At 39.7% G+C, this 21,596-nt stretch overlaps 1 protein-coding gene across 2 annotated transcripts in view; it reads left to right on the top strand.

Moving 5' to 3' along the window:
- The window catches only part of LOC148335350 (neural-cadherin-like), a 121,111-nt gene that overhangs the window by 2,004 nt on the left and 97,511 nt on the right, over positions 1-21,596 (top strand). The gene's annotated exons all lie outside the window — the stretch shown is intronic.

Below are 21,596 nucleotides of genomic sequence, written 5' to 3'. Positions count from 1 at the left end.
ATTTGCTAAATTGAGGGAAATTGAGAACTGGAAACCACAAAGGGCTACCAGTTAGTTACACACTTCTGAAAGACCAAATCTGTAAATCTGTGTTCTCATAAACGCACATGCACACACTGTCACACAAAGATACATAGTAATGCTAATTTATAATTTATTTCTTGATTAAGACATGAAATTAGAGTTATTTACTTGGATTCCTGAACAGAAATTTAAAAAAAGGATTGTAGGTTTTTTTTCTTCTCAAGATGGCCTCACAGTGCAGAGATCGTGGGAGTTTGCATGCTCTCACCGTGCTTGCGTGGGTTTTCTCCGGGTACTCCGGTTTCCTCCCACATTCCAAAAACATGCATGGAAGGTTGATTGGACACTCTAAATAACCCCAAGGTACCCCCGCGACCCTTGTGAGGAGAAGCGGTACAGATAATGGTTGGACATATAGATAATGTTATTTCATAAAAAATAATTAAATGAAATTCCGTTTAGCTTTTCAAAATGGTCCGGAACGGTGTCGGGGGCGGACAATTTTTATGAATGAGGCCGAAGGTTTGAGGCCCGAAGCCTATCCAGATTGCGGCCGGAAGGCGGCGGCACTGACCGGCAAAAAAGGGTCAAGTGCCCAACTCTGGCAACCTATGTACATCTTTAAATTTGGTAAAGTCAACGGATTGTTTTTCTTTTTTTTTCACTGCATGTGGTGACAATGCTGAACATAATTACATTTTAAAGACAGAATACAGCATTTTTTTTCTACAGCATTTGTATTGGACCTTATTCGATTCTACAAATGTAAATGACTCTGCAGCCAATCAATATATATACAGTAGGGGCAATGCCTTTTGTTTTCTGCATGATACATTTGGTCACTTCAAAGGAATTAACAGCATCTCATGATATGGTTATTGACGGATGTAATAGGCAATAGATTATAAAACAGATTGCAATTATAAATGTTGCCAGTCAGGAAAAACAATATAAAAGTTGCATAATATTGTGCGTTTTATTGAGCCGATTTCATCTCTAAGCAAAACGCAAGTTGGTACATGATGGAAAAAAACTTGTTAGCAAACAAAGTGACGAGAAGCTTCTTCTAGCTTGTTTCTCTGCTGCCAGGTTTAGATATGGAGATTGACTAGGCCACTCCTTGAGCTCCACATGCTTCTTCTTGACCTCCGCTTTGTTGCTCTGGCAGAGTATTTTGGGTCATTGTCATGCTGGAGACCTCATTCCCAACTCAAGAAATGAGATTTTCACGCAATATTTTACAGTACATGGGTCCATTCAATGGCCCCTCCATGAGCTAAGTCGCTCTGTACCCTTTGCAGAAATAGACCCTATATATAATGTTTCCACCTCCATGTTTGACTGTGGGGATGGTGTTATTTGGGTCATACTCAGATTTTGTCCTCTGCCAAACACAGCATGCCTGATTGATGCCATATAGCTCAACTTTGGTTTCATCGGACCACAGCTCTTCCTCCCAAGGCTTGTCCGAGTCATTTGGATGTTCACAAGCAAACTTAAGGCAGGTCTGTCCATTGCCTTCCTGGACATTAGGACTTTGCAGCCATGCCAAGATTTTGTTCTGTTATGGCTCAATGTGTTTCCTTTTTCTGCAGAGTGAGGTCACCAATGCCTTCAGATCATGAAAAGGCTGCTCCCTCAATGTTTTCATGGTCACCCTCAATTCACAAGACAAGTCCTTGCATGGAGCTCCAGACAAAAGGGAATCAATGGTCCTTTTTTTTTTCCCATTTTCAAATAATTGTTCAATTAGTTGTTACTTCCTCACCAAGCCATTTTCAAAATGTTTCTGGATCCCATTCCAGTTTTGTGCGGGTGTCTTTTCGTCTTGCCCGTGGCGACGTAGAGATTGGAAAGTAAGAAATAGAGTCCTTAACAGGTGTGCTTCATTCCACACAGCAAGTTGAAATCAGGAGTATTGGTTAATTGGTTTATTGTGCACAGCTGCCACATATACAATGAGTAGGGGAGCAAATTCTGATTTCCCTCACTGTACATACAATGGATTAATTACTGTGATCCCGTGCCAGCTTCCGTTAGACCGTGATATTTTGTGCTATTTTAGAGGAGCAGCAGGGTTGCATGTTTCCCCTCACCCATTGTGTAAAAAGTCTGGTCGTGATTCCGCGTGTGATTAGGCCGTTTATGATTTTACCATGGCAGCATAAGATATCAATTCAGTGTGAATAAGGCAATTTTGCAAAATAAGGTCTTCCTTGATAGTCTTTCACTGCAACTCATTTTCCAGATATTCAGTAGTCTAATGAAGTCATACATCCATTTGTTTCTTGGAGATGTTTTTTTGACGTTGAAGAGACTTTGCTAGACTGGCTGAATAATGCTCTTGATTGACATCCAGTAGTTGGTGACAGTAAAGTAGTTTTGGGAGCTAATCCTTGCAGAGTGGCAAACGACTGTGGCCGTCCTGCTCTCATCTACTGGCATTACCCCTCTAATCCGCCTCTCGTTCACTCTCTAGGGTGAGGGATTTGAAATCGCACTGCCACAGTCTGACAACCCCTTAAATTAGTGGTGGAAAGGTGGGACTCGTGTTGTTCGTGCAGCTTTTCTTTTGCGATGTTGCGGCAGGTAATGTTGAGGAGAACAGAGGAAAGGAAGACAAAATAAATGAAGGACTCGTAATTGTGCTGCGCACTGCAAGAACCATTGTACCTTGTTGTCATTTGAATTGCCTGCTGCTGTTTCATTGCGCAGTGTGCGTCGGATTATAATTGCATACTTGATTGAGTCCCTTTTTTGCATAGTGGTGTCTGGAGATTTTTTGGGGGAGAAAAACTAGGTGGATTTCTGACAATATCTTGTCACAGATGCATTGACGAAATAAGCCGCTTTAGCTGGAGAGACACTCAAATACCTTCCTCCATTTGATCTCTCCCACCTAGGTAACTCTCTCTTCCTGATCAAAGGCCTGGCATGTCCTTTATGCTTACGACAGCTTTCCACACAGAATCCTGATGGTTGTCTGGGGCGGATCGGCCTTTTCTTCCCCATCTCTCCTCCTGAATCTTGCACGCAGATGTCTGATTGAAGCAGTCTTCCATACCTGATTTGTATTTTGGCAATTACATATTGTCTTTGTTATTGTTGTTGGAATTCATTCATCAACAATTTCAAAACGCATTGCAACAAATCCATCAAAGTTAGCTCAATTGTTCTTTTTTTTTTTTTTTTTGTCCTGTTTTTCTCCAGGTGCTGTGTTTTCTTGAGAGCTCTCTGTCACAGCTCACAAATTCATAACTAGGGATGATGATATTGTGATATTAAAATTGCCACAATGTCATTGTGGTCATGTCACGATATTAATAGCAACAAATGTGTTCAAAAGCTCGTCGTTTTCCATTTGTGCAGTTCCAGCACCTTCTGGCGGGCGGTTTATTAGTGCAGTTTAATTCCAATTAGGTCTGCTTCGGCCAGCTATGTTTAAGGCCGACGCTAATCGCCAGATGAAGGGGAACGTAACACGTTTGAGTTCCTCCATAAATTGATCCGATTCACAATGTATTAGCAAGGAATAACATTGTATAGAGACATTTACAAGCAACTTGCTCATGTTTATTTTATTTGTATTTTGTTTTCTCCAGAAACCACACGCACACCCACGCAAGCAAATTAAATAGTCCAAAGAGAAAACCTAATCAGATTATTCTATGTTCCATCCACTAAAAGGTGCTCTAAAGCAGTCATGCCAGCAAATATTTTGCAACATCTCCATCAAAAACATTACTTTCCCCCCACTTCAGCCGAACACAGCATTGTGAACTACATTAACCGTGATACTTACCATGTTGGCTGCTGAGCCAACAGGACCACATGACAATAAATAAAGTGGCTGGCCAAGCCTATTTCTTTGTCAATACAATACAATAATTTATTTATTTTATAAATCTAAGCTTCAATGTCTATAATATTTTACAATATCTGGAGTTGTTATGCAGTTTCATGAGTATTTTTAATCTGCATTTGGAACGCGTTACTTCCGTATTTAAGACGCACACTTTTCCGAGCAATTGGCTATTTTGAAGGTGCCACTCGAGTGACAAATCAAAATTTACGCTACTGTCATTTATATGCACTTGTACGTATGACATTTTTAGATATCCGTGGAGCCATCATATGCATCGGATGACTTATAATTGTGGTTTCATTTGGTCAACTGACCAAGGAAGTCTGTTCTGACAAGTCCCCATGTGTTGCATCATCTACTAAATTTGTGCTTGTTCAAATGGTTGGTGCAGCTCAAAGCCACATGCTGAATGCCAAACAGAGTGCTTCGCCATCAGTTTGAAGAATATTTAAGTCAAGCAACACTTCCTTTGTGCTGACCTTACAAATAGTCCAATATATGAAGACCCAGGGCTCAGAGAGAAGGGAATTATTGTTGTTTCCTTTTGTATTCAGTCCACATATTCCCATACAACAAATCTGCCATTTTAACATGCGCTACTATTGCTGATGACATTCCAGAGTCAGTCCCTTTTCTTCCTTGACATTAACATTTTTATTATACACAGTCTGACTATTACTGTATTTGTGTTATTTAAATAATGCTTTCTAACAATCATGACAATAGCTACATTGTTCTCTTCATAGGCATCACTGCAACATTTTTGCTCTTTTGGATAGCGTTAAGCCACTCGTTTAAGTGGTCTGAAAAATGCATGCCTGCCAGCTATTTAGGAGTGACTACATTTTTGATAATCCAGGTGATTGCTCATAAAGTTATCATAAAATGGAGATTTGCAGAGCTTGGGCTCTATTCTAGTAGACGGCGTATGTGGTAATGCTGACCTATGCTGATATCCGTGTGGGCGCAAGACTTGCAGCATCTGTTTGGTTATTTGGCAGACGACTCTGTTTCCGTGTTATGCCTGGCGGAATGACAATTTGGTGGCAAAAAGTCAATGTGAATTTACGTCTGCCCGGACGGAATTGTGTGATTTTGGTGAATTTGTAGGAGGCACAAGAAGATTCTAGGTCTCTCGTCATATGAGTGAATTTGATCAGATTTCATTCATAAATACGACAACAGTAGGCCACATCGACAAAGATCTGTGGCAATACTCAGGTCACGTGCGGATTGCTGCGTCTTTTTTTGCACTGTGTTGCAAGGAGAGGAGCTAGTTCGATTGGTGGTAGATGGAGTTGGATGGGTTGACGCCCACAACGGCGCAAACCGTTCTTCTTTAAATACACAGACTGTGAAATTACAAACACCCGGTCTAACACGCCTCCACGGATATGTTGCGTTGTTTGCTTGTGTCTTTTTAAAGGCTGATAAGTTTGCTGTGTGTACTGTGTTCAAATACAGAGGTATGATTCCTGAATGACATACTTAATGGTACACTCTTTATTTGGCCCAGTGATCATGATTAATCAACACAATTGTTATTCGGTTGACTTTTCAAACTAAGTAATTAAAAGAATAATATTTCGGCAGTTACTGAAACAAAGTCAAGTTCTAAGAACATATTCCCAGATCACCTTGTCTATACTAAAATCCTGTTTCCGCAGAATGCGACAAGAATAAGAGTCTTACCACTGCTGATACATTCGGGATGTATCACTGGCATTTTCCCATTAAATCTGCACATTAATATACTGCATGGTTGTTATAACTGATCACCTATAGTGAGTACAAATGATTAAACAAGTCTGTGGCTCTTTTGGATGACAATATATCTGAAATAATAAACATCCAATTTTATCGGCGCAAAGTCGAGCAAAATAGCAAAAGAAAACTCCACCCAGTAACACACTTTGACTGTGCTTTGCGCTAGACTTGTACGGAACAAAAATAGGGCCCAAAGTGTCTTGTGTTTTGTTTTGTTTTTGCCCTGTCAATGCTATGCTGACTTTTCTCCTTCATGACTACATCCCCTTTTAACTTGGTGGACATGTTTGCCTCCTAAAGTGCAACATCACTACAGCACAAATCCGGGGGGAGTGTGATAGTTTTCTGCTTCGGCCTCTGCAATGTGAGAAAAACAGGTAAAAGCAATGGAAGTTGGACATGACTCATGACTCACAACAACCAGGTTTAGTGGTGTTTGGAGGCGAGGGACTGAGGGAACTCCTGCGCACTTCTTCCACTGAAGGGTTACACAGACGCACAGAGGGCGACACTTCAGATTTGTTCTGGTGGGGAAATCTTTTCTTTGGTCGTTTCATCCTACAATCCTGTTCGTTTTCACCTGAGAAAGAATATGGTATGGTATGGTTTCGACATCACGCAGAATCAATGGTGCAGGAAATCTGTGAAGCAGAAAAAGGAAAAGGACCTTTAAAGTTTGGCAGGGTATAGCTAGCGGTAGAAACATTTCTTTTTGTGTGTGTATTTGATATATTTTTTGTAAAATATTATTATGTCAACAAATTCTCTTGCACTCTCTCTCAATATATTATGTGTTTAAATGTGTTTGTATTGCTTTAAAATTGGACAGTTGTGATGAGCGTGTACCAAGAATATATACTCGGAATAGACCTAACTCAAAATTGACCACCCAAACATTTTATTTAAGCTAACCCAGAGAGCATGACGGGGGGTTACTCGAGACCCGTTTAGTCAGAAGGGTTGTCTTCTGCACTCCCTCTCTTCGCTTTATGCGCTCACATCCTATCTGGTCGCTACCATTATGCCTTGTGCCTTCTTTGATCTTGTTTTACCCTCCCCCACATTATTTGCTCCTGTGATATGAACAGAAATAAAATGAATAGAAGAGAATCAAAGACAATCTCATAAAATGTATTGAATTTAGTATAAATAATTTAGGCTTCTTGTGATTTTCCTGTGGCTTTGTGAGCCCGGTTGCTTATTTGTATACAGTGTATAATTCAATAAATATTTTTTACATTAATACGTCGAGTCAAAGTTTAAAGGGAGGTACTTTACTGTTGAGTGTTTCAAGAGGCGGAAACTGTGACTGAAACACGCAGCAGACCTTTCCGCCATTTAAAGTTGTAGTTGTTTTCCCCCCCCCCCATCGAATAACAGAACATATTTGATTTCAGTTATTGAGAGAGGGAGCAAATTCTAGTGGAGCTGAAATACCCCCGACATTTCATGGCCAGATGTCCTGTTGTTTTAACATTTGTATTTAGAATTTAATTGCTTACTTTGTGCAGTACAGCTCTGGAAGGTGAACGGGCTATTGTAAAAGACACAATGTCACACATAAACGATGCATTTGATTTTATAGAAAGATAAATATTTGTTTACATTTACCTTTTTAATGACACTGCAATGATTTGTGGACTAGAGCATCGCGGAAGAGCGGTAGAATGAAGGAGTCAATAGTAAGAACAAGAGCGCTAAAAAGGAGCCACGTTTTCTTCCTGGGGTCTGGTAATGGGCGCCTCGGAGGGGCTGGCAGAGCTCACTTGGTTCCTTGGCATGGGTGGCCTCCTCTTGACTCGCTCTGTCGATTCTCATTGTGTTGGCACAGCAAATTCTGATGTGAGGTGACTGCTTTTCCTCCACATATAAGACCTTGACATATGTGTTGTTCTGCTGTTCTTTATTCTCTGTTCATTCCTTCACAAACAATAAATACTGCAACACAAACAACCACAGAGTACCTCAAACTCTGTTGCGCATAAAAAAATGTTCTAGTATTTAAAAAAAAGGCATTCAGAACCAGTATTTTTATTTAATCTCATCATCAAAATTCATCACCATGTCTTTTGATCTCAACATGACCACTTTATATCTCGCCAGGAAGACTTAATCTCGACATAAACTTGTCAAGATGAGTTTAAATTTCATCATGATGATTTTAAATCACAGCTGTGCTTTTAATCTTGCTCAAACCCATGTTTAAATCTGCTGCATATCTCTAATCATGTCTGTATTATTGCTCCACTGTTTAATTATACAATGTTTTTTAATATGTCTTGCACTTTGCAACCGTGCCTCGAAAAGTACTACAAATAATTTATTGTTATGAAATTATTAGTATGTATGATGCATTTGCGTCATGTCGGACTTGCACTCATTCAGGTTATGTTCTGGAGAGCAGACTTAAGCGGCCCTTGCATATACTCCTCTGGCAAGGCAGCTGCATTTACATAATTTAATGATGCGGACACTCAAGGGTTTATTTATTTATTTATTTTTTTACTCATACAATCACACATTGATGGACGGGCCTGGTAAAGATGAAATTGTTATTATACAAAAACAAACAGCGCCTGAAAGAACAGTGGAAGTCTCAAAGTTGAAAGCTCCAAGAGCAATACAATTTCAAATTTAACATTTTCTGAAAAAGACATATATGCCATGACACTCAAAAATAAGCTTCATTTCAGATTTTAGCTCATCATGTGGCATCAAACACATCAAATACCTGAAAAAGAGAAGTCAACCCAAAACATTTCTTTACAAGAATGCAGCCCCACTAGTCCAAACACGGCATTCTGATTAATATTGTGTTTGTGGAATATGAGTTTAGCAGTAAAATCCACTCATTTTTGCACATCTCGGGGAGCGCCCATTTTGCCATTTGCTGTCGACTGAAAATGACATCACAGTTGCTCGGCTCAGCTTATGACCAATCATTTTTTTGTAACTAGTTTTTGCAAAACTCATCAAACCTTTCCCAATAATGACAAAACATCAGAGTTCTCCAGCAAAAGCAAATAAGTCTTGCGTAACTCTTCTGATATTTGTAAAAAAAAATATTTTTGTATTAAACAATTAACACAAGTCATCATATTAGTAAGTTCTCGATGTGCCAACTACACAAAGATGGGAACAATAGAAAAACATCTTTTTTGTTGTCTGTGCACAAGGTTAAGCATGTCAGGTAGACTAGAATACTTTTGTCATCGTTCTGTAAACACACAGTGATCCAAATTTCAAGTATTTTTATCCAAGATGTTTATGGCATTTATTGTAAACATCAAAACAAATACAAAATTGTGTTGTTCCATGTCTAAACACACACACCAACCCTCCAAAGCAATTTCACTGAGAGATAGAGAGAAAAAAAGAAACAATATACATCGTGTCGTCCCTTTGGGTCATTCCATGGTTGATTTCATAGTCCACTATTGTAGCTTTGATGTCATCAGTAATTTTATTTTTTAATATTCTTCCTCCTTGACCTTCTTGTCCTCCTCCGCCTCTCCCTCTTGTTTCTTCACCTCCCTGTCTCCTTCCTCTTCCTCCTCTAATTCTCACTCTTTCAGCTCGCTCCATTGTATGACACACCAAGTGTGTTGATCATTTGGAAATTGAGAGTAATTTTGTGTTACAAAATTGCATAATCATTCACTAGTACAAACTCTGAGTGGCTTTGCGATAGATAGTAGTTTTAGAAATTGTGATGTTGTCACTGTTACAGTTTAAGCATTCAGAAAAACCTGTAATAAAGCTTGCATGATGCTAACAGTTTGAACACTCAACAAATTCCATATCTTTCTGAATATTTACACGCTATCAGTGATTGTTGTAGCATAATTTCTAGAGCCATTAATATCTCAAAATGGCTGTAAAACTGCTTTAGACCGAGTTTGTAACACACAATTTAAATGAACAGCATTTTTTTTTTTTTTGCAGAACTATAAACAGAACTCACTGCTTTACAATCAATTTTAAATTGATTGACGTACTCCTTGCAAAACTGAACATATTCATAGCTATTATTTAAACTATTCTGGCCACATTGTCGCAGGAGAAAGCTATTTCAGATAATTAGTTTACAGTCAGCCTGAACAAAAAAAATAATAAGCCACAGGTAAGCTGTTGGCAGGGTCATGGTGGCCATCGGGAATTTCGTGAGGTTCCTGAATGGCTGGTCTATTTCTGGAGCAGTTGAACCTCCCCCAAAGCACTCCTCCAATTTTCCACACCAATCAACAAATCAATCTTTACGCTCTTGAGTACGAATGACAAAAAGTCATTAACTATCAATTTCTGTGTTCACTCCAGGCTAACGAAATAACCCCAAACAGCTAAGATCGACAACGTTTAGTTGAAAAGAACACAAAGAGACCCATAGGGAATGTGTGTAAAGTGTTTACAAGACAGTGCTATTCAGCGCATCAAAAGGTCAACATTATCTGTTGACCGCTAGGTCACCGCGCACGACTGCAAGACAGAAATAGGTTAGGCAAGGCAAAGGTGGACCGACCTGGGGGAATGAGATATGTATGGAAGGTTAAAAAGCGAAAAAGATGGAGGGAGAGGGGAGAGGGTGAATTCTGGTGAAGACGATAAGGAAAGGGCAACCCGATTAGTTGGCGGGCAGGTGTATAGGACTGATGTGAGATCAGCTTGCTGAAACATAATCTTAAATTGCTCAGAGGGCAGAGAAGACAAACTACTGTGGTGGCGGGGATGAATGAGGGTGTGCATGCACAGAACAGGATAATATTGTATTGTATAGTAGGCAAAGGGCACGTGTTCCACTGTATAGAATTTGTCTCAATCATCTATGTTGTGGGCATGTTGAAGGGAATACTGACATGCCCTTTAAAAAAAAGTGTCAGGAAAAACAATAGGTCCTTTTCATTAATATGTTACGTAGGTCAGACTTTTCTTTCTCGTGTTTAAGATTAAAAATAAACGGTCATTTTGTTTGCACTGGTGACTAGAATTTGCCATTCTTATAAGGGACTCAAATGTTGACTTTATTTACGTTGTTAGTGGAACAAAAATGTCAATATTGGTTCTGATCCAATTCCAGACTTCAAACCAGATGCCCCTCATCGAGTTTGATGATTTCCTTATCGGAATTGTCATTTTTTTGTCCGAGTAAAATGCCTGAAATTAATTTATTTTTTTTTATTTACAGTGAGGGCATGTCCCTTTATCCATTTTTCCAAAAAGTGAAAGAAGCTATCACCATGCTGAGAAGCCAAAATATGTTTAATCTGCTGAACAATAAAAGGTGAATAAATTATCGCTATATGGCATGTAAACATGCCATTGAGGAGCAGTCACTCCGTGATATGAATTTTTTACCATACCATGACATGATTTCCTATCCATTCTATGAAACATCTTGTCAATCAAGTCAGACGGGAGAGCGACCAAAGTCAAACGCAGTCCACTCTGTGATGCTGGTCAACTGCTGATTTACTGTCAAAACTGTTTCCGCCAAATAACCCTTACTCACTATACAGCAAGTGTTATTAGTAACATTTTAACAAACATAAGCAAGTTGATTATCAGCAAGTTAAAATGAATAAAGACAAGTTAATCCTTTTAACTGTAATGACAAATGAGGAGCTGTTGTATTCATTGTGTTGCAGATAGCAACAAGTTATCATCTTTTTTTTTCCGCTTGGCACTGGCATATTGGTACTTGGGGACTGCAGGAGTCTTTACTGCTTCGAACGTGAGTCAGCATATTTCACAGATTTTTTATTTTTTTTTTACAAGCTCTAAGGGAGTCAAGATTTGAGGTTTCACAGCACTGTATTTTCAAGCGTTCGGGCTCACAGCTCACCCATCCGGAACAAGAAGAACATTTTGTTCTTGCTGATTTGCAATTTATGGAAAATCAGCATTGCTATCAGAAACAATTGCAATGTTTAGGGCTTAATAGTTTTTGCTGGTTGCAATTAGTATCAATATTTGACTCTTTTGGCACACCCACAAAAACAGATATTCATGAAATTAGGTAGATAAGTTCGGTATTGATACATGTGGCATATCTGTCAAAGCAAAATAGGATAAGAATGACAAAATGTTTGTGCAAGCATGCAGACCTCAAAGCGGGGTCAGTTGGCTAATGCTGCGGATGTTGAACGAGCGAGTATGTCTGCCACTCTGTTTGCATGAGCAATGCACATCTCATTACCGCAGGGACCTCAGCATTAGCCCCAAATAATCAATTACACGTCCGTGTGTGTGCGTGAGATACTGGCGGAGAGGTGAGCGGGCACACTATATGGCAGCTGAGGACAACCATGGCTACATTATTGATGCCCATTATCACACACGTCAACTACAAGCAAAGCAAGGAGGCAGGTGCTCGCCGGCAAACTTCTCGCTGACCTCCTGACGGTGCACGCTGCATTTTTTGCAAACTTATTTGGACCTGTGTGACAAATGAGCACACCACGCTCATTTTATATTAAGTTCTTCCTATGTGACATGCTATTAATCTGAATTTATGGTGGTGGGCTTAAAAGGAAGTAAATACTAAAGTTGAATGGATTCCTTAATTCTGTCCTCATGTCCTGATGTCTTGCACCCTGAGTTGTTGCGATTGCAAAGGTATGTAACGAACAAAGCAATGAAGTTAATTTTCCCAATAGAATGTCCCCTCGACACCCTTTGTTCTCTCTTTCCATATACAACTTTTCTATTGCTTTACCTTTGCTTGCTGGACGGCCTTTCGGTGACATTTCCCAGTGGAGCTGCATTGATTTTGCGGTATCGATTAAACCGGGAGCTGTTTTGCCTCCACTCACAAAACAACATTTTAAACAACAATTTGTATGTCACAGAATGGGCTGTGACAGACTGTTGCTGTCAGTTTACAAAGTCTGAAAGAGAGAGGTGTGCCCAAGTCCAATGGATGAAAGGACCATCCTTAAGCACTGCAATGAATCAACCACTCTGCTCACCTTTCAGCCAGAATGCACTGATGGCAAATTGAAGCTCGTGTCGGGATATGTTGCGCTTATTTATCTATTTGCTGTTGTATTTTGCAACCTTTCGTACCCCAAGGTCCAATTAACCGAGCTTGAGGATGGTTGGCGCTCGGCTCTCAAGGGGCCAGAGGCCGACTGGTAAAACACAGCGACTGAGACATTTTGAAAGGTTTTCCAACTGAACTTTGACCAAGGGTGTTCTTAATGCGGTAACATTTGACATGTTAGAAATGTTGCTGAAGAGTACGGAAATTGCAGAAATTGCCAAAGTGCTCTAATTGCACGATACTCAATTGCTCCACAGTGATGCAGTTTTTTGTCGAACAGATAAAACTGCCCTGCCGAGAGATGATACAGACTCTTAAGTCCACTGACTGATAATCAGTCAGAAAATGAAGAAAGCACAAAAAGGATTGTGTTTGATGATGACGTCCATCTCTCTCGGCCCAGCAATTTAATCCATTTTGGGTTCCAGAGACAGTCTGCTGCTCCCTCGCAGCCAGATGACTGCTGATTAGAGCAGCACATGTATTTCAAGCAGACATAATGTGGAGCCTCTCAGAGCTGATGAACAACATCTAGGAGACAGCATGTTCTTCATCATTCGGATGTTTGTAAAAAGCTCTTTGACGACGTGTGAGAGAGCAGGCCATTTGACACACAACGTGATATGTTAAAATAAAACGTGGTCAAAGTTTGTTCGACTTTTTTTTTATGTGCTCATCTCCATCATGTCTTTTCGTACTTGAAATCAGCTCCAAATTTGTGTCCGATCGTACCCAGTGAACGTCAGCGTTTTTCTGCTGCTCTGCCTCGACAGGGTAGGGCTTTAATTCTGTGATCTAATCGCACCATATGGTCCGTACAGCCCTATGATGTGCCGAGGACGAGGGAAGTGGGATGCCACTGTGTCGTTAGCCGTGCCAGCCTTGCCGTTGAAACACATAGACACGCGCCGCTGCCCCACATTAACGATCAAGACCTGAAGCTGAGGACAGAGCCTGCTGCTTAAGCTCTTTTACTCGAAATGAAACAAAAGGAAAAGAGGATGAAGAAAATCGCAAGCTTTGAAAGTTTCCACATAATTCACTGTGAAATATTGGAACGTGCCCAGTTTTTCTTCATTTGCCCATTATTGACTCATAATTACCGCTGCCCTTTGTGCCACAACGCAGTAAATTATTCTAGTAAATCCAAGTACAAATATGCATATCTTGGCATTGATGATCTTTTTGCCTGTCATGCATTAAATAGACGGGCTGTGCCAAAAAGCGCCTCCCGTTGCTGATGAATTTAGTTTGCCATAATATTTTGAACGAGAGTCACATTATTAACTTTACTTTAAATCCTTTGGAAAGCCATTACTTGAAAACAATGTCACTTCCACGATCATAGATTCAGTGCTGTTCAACTTGATTAAATTGCTCTCACCTCCAAACTGTATGCTCAGTATTATCATGCGTAGCTCCTATAGTTATGATGACAGATGATAACAGAATGAGTTTTAATCGTACATTTGTCTCGTGCACATGGGGTCATAAACATTGATCTTGTTTAATCTTGCTGGTCGCTAATGACAGGAGATGATGGTCCTCACAGCACAGGCTGCTCACTGGATTAGTTGTCTAAATGAGGACTTTATCCTCATCCTCGCCTCCTCCTCTGCCATTTCCTATAAGCCGCACATCAGTCACACGCTGATGTAAAGCACAATGCATGCAACTTATATAAAGTGCGTCTAGTTTTGTGTACTGTATAGCCAAGCGCAGACAATGGATAAAGCGTGTTCCCGCGCGTTTTGTCACTGTGCATTCAAGCAAGCATGCAGTATTTAAGTTGGAGTAACACTGTCAGAGTCTGCACTCCCGCTGCTGCTCCACTCTGATGCGTGTGCATTGTTCAGCATACAACTGCGCATTTGCACAACAACACACATTGTGTTTGGGTGTTTCCAGAATGCCACATTCCCTGGTGCACTGAACAAACAAAGAACAAAAGTTCTGCTTACAGTGATAGATCCATTCTGTCGCGGTCGTACATTGTTTCCTATTAAACTTACGCGGCTCTGTTAGCTTCTTCTCAGCTTTGGTCTGGCCTGTGTGTGTGTGTGTGTTTGAACGTGCACAGGCGCAGAGTGTTTGTGTTTGCCCGCCTGTTTATGTTCCTATGGAAAGATTTTGAAAGGGCTTTGAGGACAACCTCTATCAATCATCAGCTCAGAGGGAAATGAAGAGAGAGATTGAGGATTGAAGGAGAGATGGTGGCTGCCACAGGAAACGACATGTGGAGGGAAGGAAGAGGAATGGTGGATGAATGGCGAGAGAAGCCACTGATTGAGCTGGGTAGTGTAGTTTATATCCTTTAGAGATAAGGCCAGCGTGCGCTGCTCAGCGGCTTCCTCCCCCTGTAGCGTGAACTGAGCGTGATAATACGAAAGCGTGAATGGGGCAAATTGAATTAATGCTGCGGCACACCATAAAAGCCCTAACTATAATGCATTCTAAAATCCTATAATGAGCAGGGAGCTAAAATAATTTCACACTCCAGTGAAGAAGATGGGTCTCTAAAAGATTTTGGACCTGGCTGACACTGCCAATGCTTTTGTCATTCAGTGGGGTGCTCTGTGGAACCTGCTCTGATATCCTGGGGCACCACAGCATTAGGCAAAGTCAGCGTACCGGCCATTCAAATTCCCTCGACAAATACAACGCTTCATCAGAGTGGGTGGTGTCTTCTCGCTGGATGATGTCCTTTCTCGGTCAGTTTTACAGCGACAGATGCAGAAGCCCATTCAGTGATGGGCACGGCTTTAACACTTGGACCCCATCCCGTTTGAACGTGATTGTTGCCTTTAGCATTGGTGTGCGGCACCACGGCACCCCACCATTCCCCATGTTGATGAAAATTTTAAATTATGTCAATAAAAGAAAATATGACAACTGCAGTCCTTGATGATGATGATTACGGATTGTCATGTCTTTTTTTCAGTTTTGTTCTTAATATTTACCTGCATTTTGAAGAGAAAGAGTATTTAAAAAAATATTTTTTCGACACGATCTTAATCATCGCTGTTTATTCTGCAAGTGACAGCCAATGTGGAGGCTGGCTTGTTCTCAGAGTTTCCCATCAGATGTATTCTTTCCCATCCCTTCATGTGTTCGCCCACCTCAGCATGAGAGTCACGCTGCCACAAAAGTGAAATTACCTCTCCATCATCAAACCAGAAAGAGAAATAAAGATAGCTTCTCGGGCACACACTAACACTATGAGATGGCTGCTGATAGAGACAAATGACCGCATGAAAGCCTGTTTGAGCAGTGCACCTTTCTGGCTGAAATAAAAGAGAGCATCATGGTTTCAACTCTTATTTCAACTGCCATTTCTTCTCCTCTCTTCTCTTGGTAAACATCAAACTTAATCCTGCATCATTCTCGGCATCCTTCCCTACACTTCATCCCTTGGGGAAATAGGAGTTATTTATTAGTAGCTTCAATGAACCTCTCCGAGCTACGTTTCTCTCTACAACCCAGGGCAAGAACGAGTTGAGGACGGCATTGGAGCCACTCGTTCATTTGCTGTCCCCGACAAAGAAGCATTTGGCTACTTTTATATTGGGCAGGGGTATTGAACGAAAATTTAAAGAGGTCCACTTTGACAAATTTACTTGAAGCAAAGGTCCAAAAGATCATTGTTGTGATATATATTTAAGTACCCTGGTTGTTGTACATCTGCTTGTAACAATACCTCAATCAAATCACATTAATTCAATATAATTCAAAATCTTTTCGGCATTTTTTTTTTGTATTTGGTCAAATATGACAAAACTGAACATACATTATATGTATAAATGCCAATATGTACAGTTGAGCTCATATGTTTGCATAACCTGGCAGAATTTATGACATGTTGGCAAGCTTTTCACAACCGACGGCTAAACAGTGACCATCTCATTATTTTCCTCGATTACTTTGTTTTGTTTCATGATTACAGTTTGCCGAGATGCCTTATAGCGTATTTGAATCCCATCACAAATAAAACTAAATGTGTGTTTTTTTTCTGATCCTTCATGTTTCCTCTGAAAATTGGTTCACAAAATTGGTTTCAATTTCTGCCCGAGTTATCAAAACTCATGAGCGCAACTGTGGAATGTTCTGTCACTTACTGAATAACAGTAGGTCTGCATTCAAAAAGAAGAGAAAGTAAATCAAAGTGAAAATTGCGCAGTGTTTACAGGTGCAGTCTGCAGTGGTCAAACGAGCAAGATTTGAATTTAGCCCCAGTTCTCAGTCACACTTTCTGTCTTCCAGTCTTTGATTGACCAATTCTGTCACAGAATAATTACAAATTAAATTAGAGTTGTAAGATGGGTCCCCAGTGGGAAGATTTTTCAAAAGATGGTGTTAATAATATTCTACAGTCAAAGGATGAGGTAGTTTTTTTCTTCAAACTGCAAATTCTAGGTCTAAGAATAAAAATACAGGGGAAAAAAAACTTTTATGTTTTGTCTAATAATGGCATTTTACATTTGCACTTTTAATAGGAGCTCCCAGTGGGACGTATAAACACAAATGACTTCTTCTGTGCGTTGTCTCCCTTTATCTGCGATTTAATCAATTTTCTCCAGTACAATAGTCGATATCTCTCTTCCCTCCTTCGTCTCTTTTCATCTGTCTCTGTCTGGTCTTCACTGCAAAGTTAGTGTTTACCACCTGAAATGCGAATTTAATTGAATGAGGTCATGCAGGATGGATAAACTTACATGTAATTGGTCAGAGTGTTTTGTCATCCACTAAACGACTCCCATAAGGCATACAGTGGGTGTGCTGTTTGAAAGTGCTTCTTTTTCGGCTGTAGATCTGGATATAGGAGTTGTTTCATGATGCCATGAATACATGGATTTCATTATCGATTCCCATCCCACAAGTCTAAGCAGAAAAAAAATATGTTCTCGGTCAATTTTGTTTGTCCCCAGATTAAATATAAGGCTTGAAACTAAGGAATTTGAGGACATTTTTGCTACCTTTGTGATTACAAGTGGCAGAAAGTTAGCTCAAGAGATACGAAGAAATAAGTCAAACCTTGTTAGTATTGCTTGTGATCAGCTCATTATAGCATGGTTTGCAAAAGCCTGATATATATCCTGATGATTTGAATCAGGTGTGTTGTAGTAGGGATACATCTAAAACAGGCAGGATCTTTGTAATAATTTATAGACAAAAAATTTTTTGTGTTAGTCTAGGTAGCTCTGAATCCCGCTCTGCACCTCTGTCTTTATGGTGTTCCACATGGTTCTATTTTGGGGCACTACCTGTTTTCACTGTATTTGCTGCTGGCTCCAGTCGATCCTTTGTGGAGTGTGTATGTTCTCACTGTACATGCATGGGTTTTCTCCAGGTATTCCAGTTTCCTACCACATTACAAAAACATGATTGGTAGGTTAATTGGACGCTATAAATTGTCCCTAGGTGTGATTGTGAGCGCGGATTGTTATTCGTCTTTGTATACCTTGCGATTGGCTGGCAACTAGTCCAGGGTGTACTAGAGCCTGAAGTCAGCTGGGATAGGCCCCACCCTGTTGTGAAATGCAATATAAAATCAAGTTGTATTGTATAAAAAAGCAAACATTTATGGAAAATTATGTGAAGAAATGCTCTCAGTAATTGGTACTGACTATGACTATGTGGTCATATGTTGAGACTTTAACAATCATCAGGACAAAAATTTGAATAAAAATACCAAAGAATTTTATACTATCCTTAATACGTTTGGTCTGTAAAAAGTTCAACAAACACTCAAGTTCACAATTTTGACCTCATTCTCTCTGAAGAAGTTGACATTTCATCTTTTGATGTGAAGGATTTGGCAACCTCAGATCATTTGTGTGTGTGTGCGTGCGCATGTCTGTGTGTGTGTTCATTGAACCACAAATAATCCCAAAAATTCAAGCAACTGCTCTGTCTATTAAAAAAAGTTACATAAATGCAAACACAAGCAATTCATTTTTTTTTAAATCATGGCTGCCTCACCACTGTAAACACAGTGACTGTTGATGAACTTCTGAATAAATTCACCCGGAAAATCTCTAATATTCCGGATGGGATGGCTACTGTGCTAAGGCAACCTCATTCCGACATAAAATACCTTGGAGGTACACTTCAAGCATAATAACTTTAAAATCAAAATGCAGAAAAGAAAAAGTCAACTCTAAATTCACTTTGATCTGCGCAAACACTGTATTTGATATTTTAACAAAGGTGAAGGAGAGAAGAAAGGAGATGACACTTTTCTGAAATCATTCGTAAGAACCTCAACAATACACACACTCTATTTACTCTGGTTGATAAACTCACTAATCCTCCAACTGAAATCGCATCAGAACTCCTCTCAACAGATGACTGCAATAACTTTTCCTGCTATTTTGTTGAAAAAGTACAATCCATCAGATAAGATCAGCACAAACCAGCAAAATCACAATTGTGACTGGGATGCTTTAAAAATATTATATATATATAAGACAATAACGATTGTATTTCATTCAATGAATTGTTTTTTACAATTATTTTGACAGATTGTCCTACACTGGTCTCATATTTATGAATAAAATCCAATTCCATCATACCCACACGTCTGCAGAGTGCCAAATTTGTCTACATGAGCCTCAATCGAATATACCAAATTCGCGTTACACCATCTGGGCACAGAGTTAGACTTGCTTTTCCAGAGTCAAAAATCTCAGCTACTTTTGATCACCAAATTTGCAGAAGTGTTCAGGGAGCGCACCAAATTTGCAATTTATTTGTTGCATATTCATTCGAAATTTACACTCGCTCCCACTGCGACCGTGACTGGTGGTGGTGGACGTGATGGCAGGCCCCAGCCGCCGGCCAACTGCCGCTGGCCTCCTGAGACAGAACAAAACTTTAGCGTAACTAAATGTTTGGTTTCGTGTGCACATTCATGCTCATGTCCATTTCAGCCTGTGTAACTGAAGAAGGAACTGGCGGTGTTTTTGATTTTTGGTGATTAACATGGTTTTTGCTCATATGAGCTCACGTTTGATCCAAAATATTGTGCTTATTTATTGCGCTTATATATTTTCACAGATTGAAGTAGACAAGAGCAGTAATGTGAATTTTGGTCGAGATTCATTTCAGACAACAGAACTGACAAACCGAGCAATACTACAAAGCTTGCTTTACTGCTGCGACATGGACAGCTAACACGGAAAAAAAATAACAAGCAAAAGAATAATAATTAAAAAAAAATAAATGCAACTAATAACAATTCATCATAAATCTCATCCAAAAAAAGCCCTTAAATCACTACTAAGTCTCTTAGGAGGTGAATTTTAGTACCGATTTAATTTTTACATGCATACCTATTATAAAAGTGCCAATGTTCAGCAGGATCAAGTGTTCCTTTAATCTACTAGAAACCACTTTTATTATTTTTGTTCTGTGAAAATATTCAGTTGTTGTAATGTTGTAATAGGTTGCACTTTTGGTTGGAAGAAGCACATTGAGTTTCCCTGGGTATGAAATGTGCAATCAATTTAATTTTCCTTGACTAAAAGGAACAACAAACAGAAAATGTCACAGCAATAAAAAGGACGCATCACAAAATCTTTTGAGTTTTTACTTAGCCGAAAAACAAGACAGAAGTTGTTTCAGTTGAATTACAGATAAAATCCATTTTATTTGAATAAAACTGTACATGCTTGTCATAGTCAGAGGTAACGACTATTAAGGGTCGAATGACATCACGACTGTACAGGCACAGTTGCAGTCATGCCTAAATTCTATATTCATGATTGCACTCACAAGGCACACGTGAGTGAACATACAGAAGATAATTTAATAAAAGTCTGACTAATTAGACACTTGTGCACGGTGTACTATATAAATACTGAAACGGCCTCTTATGTATGTGAATGTGTGAGTGCATGTGTGTGTGTGCGTGTGCGTGTGTGTATAGGACAAGGTGCATGATTCTGCATCGCACGTCCATGTCAAGCAGTGTAGTTGGTGGTGCGTGAGTGTGCTGTATGAATGCTTGAGTGCTAATTATCTCAGCATCAAGTGTCTGTTTAGTTAGCTGGGACATTGTTCGACCACACATTTGACAATAGAAAGCGTGCTTTACTATCATATCTAATTATGTATCTCACGAAGTTGGAAAACACTTGAATATTGATGCAGTGCTTCTATGAATTTAACCTTATATTCGAACCAGTTACACATGTAAAGTAGACATATCTGTTTCCACCAGGCAATCCTGCATATATTTGCATCAATCATTCTCACCATCCAGTCAAGAACTATAGGGAGTCAGGAATATATAGAGACAAAAAGTAAAAAGAAACTTCAAGATGTTTATTGATACTCCTAGTCATGCATTCAATTAAAACCTAAAAAACAAAGACAGTTACACTTTGTGAGCATAACGCTAACGCACAATAAAAACGTTGTGAAACTCGTCTTTTTGTGTGTCTATATGGCTGCATTATACTGCCCCCAGGTGGCCAATGCCTGCACACATGATGGGGCACAATGTGGGGTTGGTAGAATTGAACGGCACTACCATTCATTTCAATGGAGAACGTTGATTTTGAATTCAAGGCACTACTATATCAGCATTATCAGTGTGGCATTTATATAAGGCTGATTAATTTACATTACTTGTATTGGAAGCGAAACATAAAAAAATGGACATTCCCTTCGTGCACCAAAAGAAACAAGAGTACCCGTTTACATTATTACTACGATTGAGATGCCCTTCAGCAAGGTTTTGAACATGCCGACCACAGCACCATTTGCACACCCCATCACTGAGCTTCCCTTAATGCCTCTGCGAGTGGTGTACGTCCATATAGTATGTCCTTACGGCAAAATACATTTCCACTTGAGGGATTAAAACGAGTACAATAAATTAAAAAAATAAATAAATAA

Source organism: Idiotropiscis lumnitzeri, chromosome 6 (genome assembly GCF_059441095.1).
Source record: "Idiotropiscis lumnitzeri isolate Australia: NSW breed Sydney's pygmy pipehorse chromosome 6, RoL_Ilum_1.0, whole genome shotgun sequence".
Lineage (NCBI taxonomy): Eukaryota > Metazoa > Chordata > Actinopteri > Syngnathiformes > Syngnathidae > Idiotropiscis > Idiotropiscis lumnitzeri.
This window is presented reverse-complemented; position numbering and strand designations above follow the sequence as displayed.